Source organism: Atta colombica, unplaced genomic scaffold (assembly GCF_001594045.1).
Source record: "Atta colombica isolate Treedump-2 unplaced genomic scaffold, Acol1.0 scaffold38, whole genome shotgun sequence".
Taxonomy (NCBI): domain Eukaryota; kingdom Metazoa; phylum Arthropoda; class Insecta; order Hymenoptera; family Formicidae; genus Atta; species Atta colombica.
The window spans coordinates 1,215,349-1,224,606 of record NW_017259490.1 but is presented as its reverse complement, the minus strand read 5'-3'; positions in this window follow the sequence as shown (position 1 = coordinate 1,224,606).

The following is a 9,258-nucleotide window of genomic DNA, read 5'->3' as shown; positions in this document are numbered from 1 at the left end:
TATTGATTACGGTGTAAGGATTAATGATACGAAAGCAATGTTTAAGCTAATACAATAAATAATGTTGAATGTTCGTTTTCACTTGCTAGTTAAAACCGCCGTCTGATGAACGCGCATTTTGCAGTTGCAAAAGCAGCATATCCAAGATTTTTTCACGGGTTTTTTTTTTATCATTTCTGTAATCACATATAAACTTCATTTTTTGCGTTAATAAATAGGTTTTTTTTATATTTTACAACTTTTAATTTCCTTATCATTCCTGAATTTGAATAGGAAAAATATTATTGTTACTAGTAGGCAGCTTATAGCTTGCATTTAAAGATCGAAAAATCATTTTGCGCAGTTTGAAGGACTACATACGTAGTATATAAATTCATACAGAATTATATAAGCATTCAGGATTCAGTTAGACCATTAAAAGGCATTTATTTCTAATAAATTACTGTTATTTAGTAAAAATATCTATATATGATTATTGAAACACCCCCCCCCCCCCCCCACACACACACACACACACACACACACACACACACACAAAATTAAACTATGTTTTACAGACATGACATTTAATATATTCATGATAAATATTTTATTAAAAACAAAAGAATAAATTTTTTAATAAATATAAGAAAACGTTACGTTAAAAATAAAAGTATTCTAACAAAAAACAAAATTTGCAATATAAAATTTCTAGGATTATAGTGGATTTAAATTAGGAAAACATCGTTTAAAACCAACAATATTATATATTTTTTTCATGATGTAAATTTCGTTTTATTATAACCGGGTAGATAATGCGCGCGCGTTCAGTTTGACTTGTCAACCAAACACAGAATATGGCTGAAAAGTTTTCAGTGAAAACCTAATAATCTGGATTAAAATCTGGACAGTTGGCAACCCTATACAAGATACCCTATACAAGATAGACGATTGTTAAAATGTTCGAATGACAAATGGATGCAATGTGTTATGAAACGTGTGAAAAAAGCGTGTGCAAAGTAACGCGATATATACAGTGCCAGAGAAAAGTACTCGAAGAATGCGATTAGCATTTGGGATGACCGTGTGCGTGTAGACGCGGCACCGTATTATACGAGTAGAGCATCATACATAATTGAACCATGACCTGCACGAGCGACCCTTCTCTCTCGCTTCCTGTATACGGATTGCATCAGCTGATGCGCGAGATTTAGCTTGTTTCTGATTTAATCCTATTCATTATCAGAAGTTTTTACAGCTGATAGTTTCTTGTACAAAATATGGAAAATTTTATAGAAAAATTTGTGTAGAATAGTATAATAATAAACTGTCAAAATAAACAATATTAATCAGGTCAAAATGAAAATCTAAGAAAACAAATAGACCTAGCTTTTTTTAGTTAAATTTCTTACATAGCTAATTTTTTTTCTCATCAGGCAAAAAGAAAGAAAAATTTTCTTTTTTTCTTCAACGTAGAAAAAAAAAGAAGAAAAATGAATCATACAAGAAAAGCATGAAAAGAATCCCAGATCTATTGATAAACGTTATAAGAGAATATTGACTAATGGTGAATAAATAGGTTTTCTCTCCTCTGCTATATGATGTGTCTAATCTGCCTCGTAAATGTCCGTATATCTCTCGAAAACAAACTGGCGCTCGATCGACGAAAGGAAAATGAAAATAGGTAATCATGAACTCGTATTTCATGTATGGTGCGGCCAATAAAATTTTTATACACGAGGCGAATGCAGCATACTCTTGTACCGTCAGCGCGGTTCGGCTCGGTTCGGCTCGGCACGGCGCGGCGCGGCGCGATCGCGTGTATATACGCGAAAGTTCTGTCGAAACGGCGCCTTAGTCATCGTCCTTTTCCGGAGGATATAGGTATATATTCGATAATACTAATCCGCGCTCTCTCGTGTACTCGCGGCTTTTGCTTTCTTGCAGCGCAGTGACCTGATTCCTTGCGTGCAACAGTAAGAGCGTTTCTAGAGGCAGGAGAAGAAGGAGGAGGAAAAGGAGGAGGGAGATGGAAAGAGAGAGTGGCGCGTAGAGAGACAGATAGAGAAAGAGGCAGAGAGGGTAAGAGAGAGACAGAGAGAAGAACGGAGAGAGAACGCTCGCGCGCCTCGTGACACGTAATACCCGTCACAGTAATAGCGGTACGATATTATAGCACCGCTAATGTCATTCATTTGTGATTTAATGAGAGGAGTCGAGAGACCGCGGCCGTTCGACTGCGAGAGGACGCCGACTGCTCACCGTCGACAGTCGTATTGAGGAGGACAGCGCGCGGCGTTGACTTTTGAATTGCTCGATCGAATCGAGAAAATGCGTGTCCCTCGATCATAGAACGAAACGATTCGTCTCATTCGAACGGTCAACGCAATGGGCCAAAACAATTTAGGTAGACAGAAGTAGTACTTTTTTTTGTTTTTATGTAAAAATAAATATTTCTATGGAAAGAAAGAAATTCTGTTGAAGTGTCTAAAAAGTTAGATATAGATATAGATCTAAAAATAATTTTGTTGGATCATTATAAAATAATTATATAGGAAACTCAAGCATGACGAGTGTAATGCTATAAAAAATCTTATATTCTAGCAAACTTGAACATCCTGCATAATTATTATGATTTAGTCAAAATTATTTTCAGATCTGTATCTAACTTTTAGATTCTTTTTCAAATCCGTTCTCTGCGTTTCAAAATAGAAAGTGCACACGTGGAATGTATCAGTTTGAAATATGTATGAGAAATGCATAAATGTATACAAATATATTTATGGATACTTATGTATTTATCGTATAGTTAGACTAAAATTATATATAAAATAAGGAGGATAACAGCAATCGAAAATGAGCAATAGTATATATTATAAAATTAAATTAACATATTAAATTTATTCACTGAGAAATATGAAAATAACAAATATAATTTTGTTATTTTTATACTTTTTCAGAGAATATAAATCTAATTTATTAAATCTTTCTGTTTTGTTTTGCAAATTTACGAGCTTCAGCTTATATTTATCTCTCATATTTTTTTTGTCATATACAAAATAATTATACACACAAAAATAATTATACAAAATCAAGGAGATTAGAAAGCTATAGAATGACAAAGAATTATGTGTATCATAAAAAATAAATACAATATACAAGAATGATGTGAAGAATTAAAAATCTGATTTAGCACATTGATGTTAGATTTTATAAGACAATGTCTTGTAATTGTATACGTATCTAAAAAAAACTGCATTGATACGTTTAATATTTAATTTACAAAGTTACAAAATTTTATTTATCAAATAAAACAAATTTAATTATGATGTGTGATTTTCAATTATGTATTTGTATTTAATTTTTTCGTTTTGAAATACGCTAAAGGAAATTTCATTCCTTAAAAACATAATATTTCTTTTTTATATTCTTTTTTATATTCAATTGAACGTGCTGCGTATCTAGATGTTAATGAATGTAAGTCGCCGTCCATTACCAAGTCCGAGTCAAATTAAATCATGTAATCTTATAATCTTATGATTAAATATGGAAGTTATTTACATTATAAACACAAAGAAATGTATTTATCATTTTTCTTTCCACGTCTAACAGAAATATTACCTTTTTTTTACAATGATATAATTATGACGTTTTCTTCTGAATCGAAATATTTGTGAAAAATGAAAACTGTCAATATCTTTAAAAAGATTATATCTATGATGAAACGAGTACTTTATGGTAGTTAATTTTAAATAATAAAACTTAGAAATGACTAATGAATAATGTGCAGTTACGGCAGTATATTTTTCATAGATATCCATAAATTTTACATTCTAAAAATTTAGTAATAAAAAATCGGCAATATTAGTAAACTAAGGACGAGTCATCATCATTAGTTCAATCGCGAGTAATATCTTCGCTTTATGTAGGTTATCTTGGTTATGTTAGTTACGCTTGACTCTTAGAATTTAGGTTGGCCATATGGTGTATGGAATCGTCGCGTTTCTTTCTTAGCTGGTTATTAATATCGCGCTGTCTCGTTCGTGCGAGTCGTTCCGATCGAACTATTCACTCGTTATGCATGACGTTTCTTAAAAATGCATGCTTATTATACATCAGATATATCTCTATCCAATGGCATATCTTACTGGCCTTTGAAAATATTCCACTAATAAACGGATATCTTTTTCTTTTATTAAATATTTGATATACGAGAATGAAAGATTTATAAGTTTCACTTTAAAGTGGAGATTTAGATGTAAATTTTTCAAAATTTAACACATTTTCTTTTAAATATTAGCCAAACTGATTATTACCTAATGATTATTATCTAATCATAAAAGCATATATCTAAAACTTAGAAATTGTAAATTTGTTGTATTTTCGTAATGAGTCTTTTCTATTTCCTATTTTATATCGGCGCGTTCCCACGCGTGCGGATCGAAATTTTACAGTGATGACATATCGAATGATCGTACCTCATCAATGGAGAGCTATACAAGCCACACTAGATTTATGCGGCGTTAACTAGGTACTGCGTGGCATAATCCACTCATGAGAACATTCTCGTTAACCTTTTTATACCTGCTACAGCGATTTGCGTATCTTCGGAATGTTCTCGTACTAATTATCTATATTGCGTAGCAGCTATAATTGTACTCTGCTTAATTAAGTTTAATTAAGGACACTGATTTTCTCATCTCTTCAAGCGCACTTATTTAATATACACAGATCCGCTCAAAATTAAATATAATCTCCAAAATATCCATTAAAAAACAAGCGTTACAATGTAAATAAAATAAATATAATGAAACTAGAATTACAAAATATTAAAATGAAAATATAAATAAATAAAAAAATAAGTAAAATATCAAAATTCAAAATTGTGTTGAAATGTAAGGACAGGCACGATTTATAATATCTATGTGAAAATATATATAAGCTAAAATATATATGTAAGCTTTTGTTGTGAATTATAATTTATTCAAAAAATAGCTCTCTTACTTACTATTTTTTTTGTTTAACATTTTAATGCACACATATATGCAATCTCGTTTCTAAGGAAGTGAAACGCAATCTTGTAATTAAAAAAATTAGTTTCTTCAGTAAACTTTGATCCTTATCTCCTTGATTGCGGCGGACGTGTATGCGTGTCACACAAGAGCAGATTATGACGCATTGCGTGTAGCGAGCATAAGATACGAACGCGGAAGTGGCCTTCATTGACTTTTAGGCAGCGCCCGTACCATTTTACCGTTGTCCCGAAGAGTAAACGACCGTATAAAGACACTGATGCGTGGCCTTTTGAGTGGCTGCGCCGGTCCATCGAGAGCGAGTGGGTGATGCGTTTGGAAGCGGCCGCGACGAAAATAAATCCTCTGACTTCCTCGCGTAAACGCACATCGTGCGTGCACGCTTGTTGTCACGCGCGTGTCCATTCGTGGGACGAGAATAATCGGCTGCACGTTCGAATTTTGTGCACGCGATCAACCAATCTGCTCCTCATTTCTCTTCACGTAGGAAGTGAATGCATTATTATTCATATGCATATGCATAGCTCACTATAAATATGCACTTATGACGAACCTCGTTCTCTTCATCCGGATATTATGCGACGTTGAATACGCAAAAATATGTTATTTTCATTTCTTTTTAATTTTATTCTTGAAATTGATAGAATATGGCTTTAAATCGTTCAAACAAAATCCATAGGAGAGTAATAAATTTAATAAAAAAAACATTAGCAGATGTTAGAATAATGAATTTTTAAATTTACTTTAATTTACACAAATCTGAATATTTTAAACTTGCTCTTGTTTGTGATATTTTTCGTGAATTCTACTTATCTTATTAATGTTTGTTTTTCCCTGAAAACTATTCTTCTTGTTTTAGCTACTAGAATAAGCAAACTTCGAATTTTTCTTAAAAATACATACGCTCTTTCGCTTATTTCTTTTTGTAATTCTTTATGTATTTTTATCTTAGAAAATATTACACATGTTTATTAGAAAGAAACAATTAACAAAAAAAATCAAGTTTTCGACTTATCGTTCTATGTGTATCGCGTTACTCGTACATTTTCATGATTAATCGTACAATCTATATCAAGAATTAGAACGTAACACGAAAGTGGATAATGGAGGAATTTTTATTGCCTCTTGAATTTGGGTTTGTTTCGCAGGTGGAAAAGAGAGAAAATGATAAAGAGAAAGAGAGAAAGAGAAAGAGCGAGAGAGACGCTTTCAAGCGCGTCCCTGATGCGTCGTACGCGTCTAATATAGCGATGCAGGCGTGGAATATAGGTCGCACGCTAGAACGCTCTTTTATATACTTGCCAGTCCGACACTCGAAGATTGTGACGAGGATATACGCGTATCCACGCGTAGATGCTCATGTAGAAGCATATGCGTTTTTCCAAGTTCGATTAGTGTTTTATTGTGTCCGTCAAATTAGAATAACAGTATTCAATTATTGTGGAAAAATGTCCATATATAAAGAAAATATATTCTGAAAAGAAAAACCGACAAAGAAGATTCGTATCAAATTGAATGGGTACATCGCAATGATTATAAGAGCGATTATATATGAATTTAATTTATGTATATGAATTCAAATACTACATTTAATTTTGTAGCGATTTAATAATTTTATACAATTTTCTTATTTTTGTAAATAATAGTAATAATTGTTCATTATTGTTCACCGAAGAATTAAGAAAAGAACGAGATATGTCATATCAAACCACATTGCAAACGCAAACAAAAGATACCTATTTACATTAAATTTAACTTATTCATTGACTTAATCTTTATTTATTTATTTCTATTAATCTGCTTGTTTTGTAATTATATGAAATCTATAATTTTTTATTAATATTATCGAAAATTTATTATGATTTTTGAAAATCTAATAAAGATCTATTTTCACATCTAGATGTTTGGCTCCTGAAATTTTGAAATTTTTTAAGATTTCAAACACACACACATTTGTAGCTATGATTGTCGTCTGAACAACATCGATCGGAATGTACGATTTACGTGACCATATAACGTGTAGAAGATCGTCGGAGACTATCGATCGACAACGATCGATTCACGGGATGTAAGGCGGTCTTTCTTGTCTCTCGCTGATTTTCATTCCCGCAGAGTTCCGCACGTACGACTACGAGTCGTTACGGCCGGCATAACAATGCATGACGTAACTCTGGGGTCGAATCCTCCTTACCTCCTCCGTGCAACGATGTTACAGGAAAGTGAAACTCTCGCAAACCAGGTCACACCCACATCGTGTTCGTGGCGCTGAGTCGCGCCGATCGACGGCGAACCCTTTTTAACTCCGGGTTAGATGCTTTTCCATCCAGCTCGTGAAATTAAACAACAATTGGAAAAAACAAAAAAGAATTTGATAAACGCGAGCATTAATTAGCACTTGATTAAACACTCTTGATTAATAAAATTAATTAGATTGAAAAAAAGATAAATGACGTTTTTAAAATTTCCAATATTTTATTACACAATATGATAACATCTATATCTATCACAATTTACATATTTTTTTCTATATTTTTCTCCATTATAATATTTTTACGAATCGTAATATTGAAGAAATTATTAGCAATGTGTTCTACACATTGTTTTGTTTGAATATGATAATTAAATAAGATATTATTTGAAATTTCAATTTTATTTAATATTTTATTTTGTTGGACAATGTGTTAATACTAGTTCATGAATATGTGTTTGAAAACAACAGACTAGAGGCGCCAGAAAGATCTATAAATCTAAGCATTTATTATGCTTCCAGGTAGAGTTACGATTGTACATATTTCTACGAAACTACAGACCGAAATTTAATATTCTCTATGATTCAATTAATTTTGAATTTTTTCTTTGCCGCTTTTACGAAAATTTATATTCATAATATGTATAATAATTAATACGATTTAATCTTTTCTTACACAAGTTCTTCGGATCGAATATTTCGACAATTTGATTAAATGATGACTTTCTCTCTCTTATTATTTCTCAAGTCTTTTTCTTTGAAAGCCTCAAAAGTTCTTTTCTTTTAATTTTATAATTTTCAGCATGACGTTAGATTTGTGTTAAATCACATTTTTTAATATCCGCGTAAGATATCTTAACAATGGATAATAAACGACGTTTGATTATTCAGGAATATTAATAACTGGATTGTAGATCAGACATGCTGTCATAAACGTCGGTAATTACGATGATACGAGGCGACGTGACTAATTCGGTGACCATTTCCGCTACACACAAACGATCATCTCGCAAATCTGGCTCGGGATCCGAGCGCACCGACTCAATGTCACCGGTTTTATTAGCATCGAAGTTTCGCTAAGTTCGGCGGATGCACGAGAGATTTTAGCGGATCAAGTGCGAGTTCATTTTCGCGCTGCACACAACAGCTACACACGCCGCTCGCAGAAAGTTTGTGAGCACGAGGCGGTTTCGTTCGTCATGTGCGTGCAAAAAGAGAGAATCGGACGCGCGTGGGTGCGGGACGGTCTTGGCAGAGTTGGCCCTAACCCATATAACGTCGCAGCCAGAATAGAGATCAGGCAGAGCGAATAGAAGGATAGGAACGCAGGTAATTCTATAAACATGGCCGGGAAAATGGAGTATCGAGTTGCTGGCGACGCGCCTTTACTGGGCCACTTTTTTCAGTGCTCACATTCGACGATGTTAATGAAAAATAGCGTATACAAAAATATTCGTATACTTTTTTTCTTTTTTCACGGTGACTTTGAAGTGATCGGCTCTTGAGTTTAATTTTAAATGCACTTATATGGTTCTACAAATTGTTAATTTGTAAATATCTTAACAGATATCCAATTTTAAAAATAGTTTTAAAAAAATGTTTATCTTAATTTAGCCACACAAGTTCGCTACTTGTATTTTATTACGAATGCTAATTTCTACATATCTTTATTTCCAATCGTCACGGAATTCTGCACGCTATTTTCTTCAAAATATAACATCTGTAAGAGATAACTGAAATGATGATCGTACTTAATGTCTTATGAACGAAAACGAAAGATAATGTTAGCGTGAATTAGCAACTGTTGCCTCTCTCATAATTCGAACTGGCGCTACGCCATGATCACTGAAGTTAGAACAAAGAGTCAGCTGATAATAGGAATGCAGCTAAGAACATCCGACACAACTAGAATTTTCTATATGTATACATTACGTTGCTGTTACATATTTTATTATAAGTAGATAAGTTTATGTAGATACACAAACATATGTCAAAGAA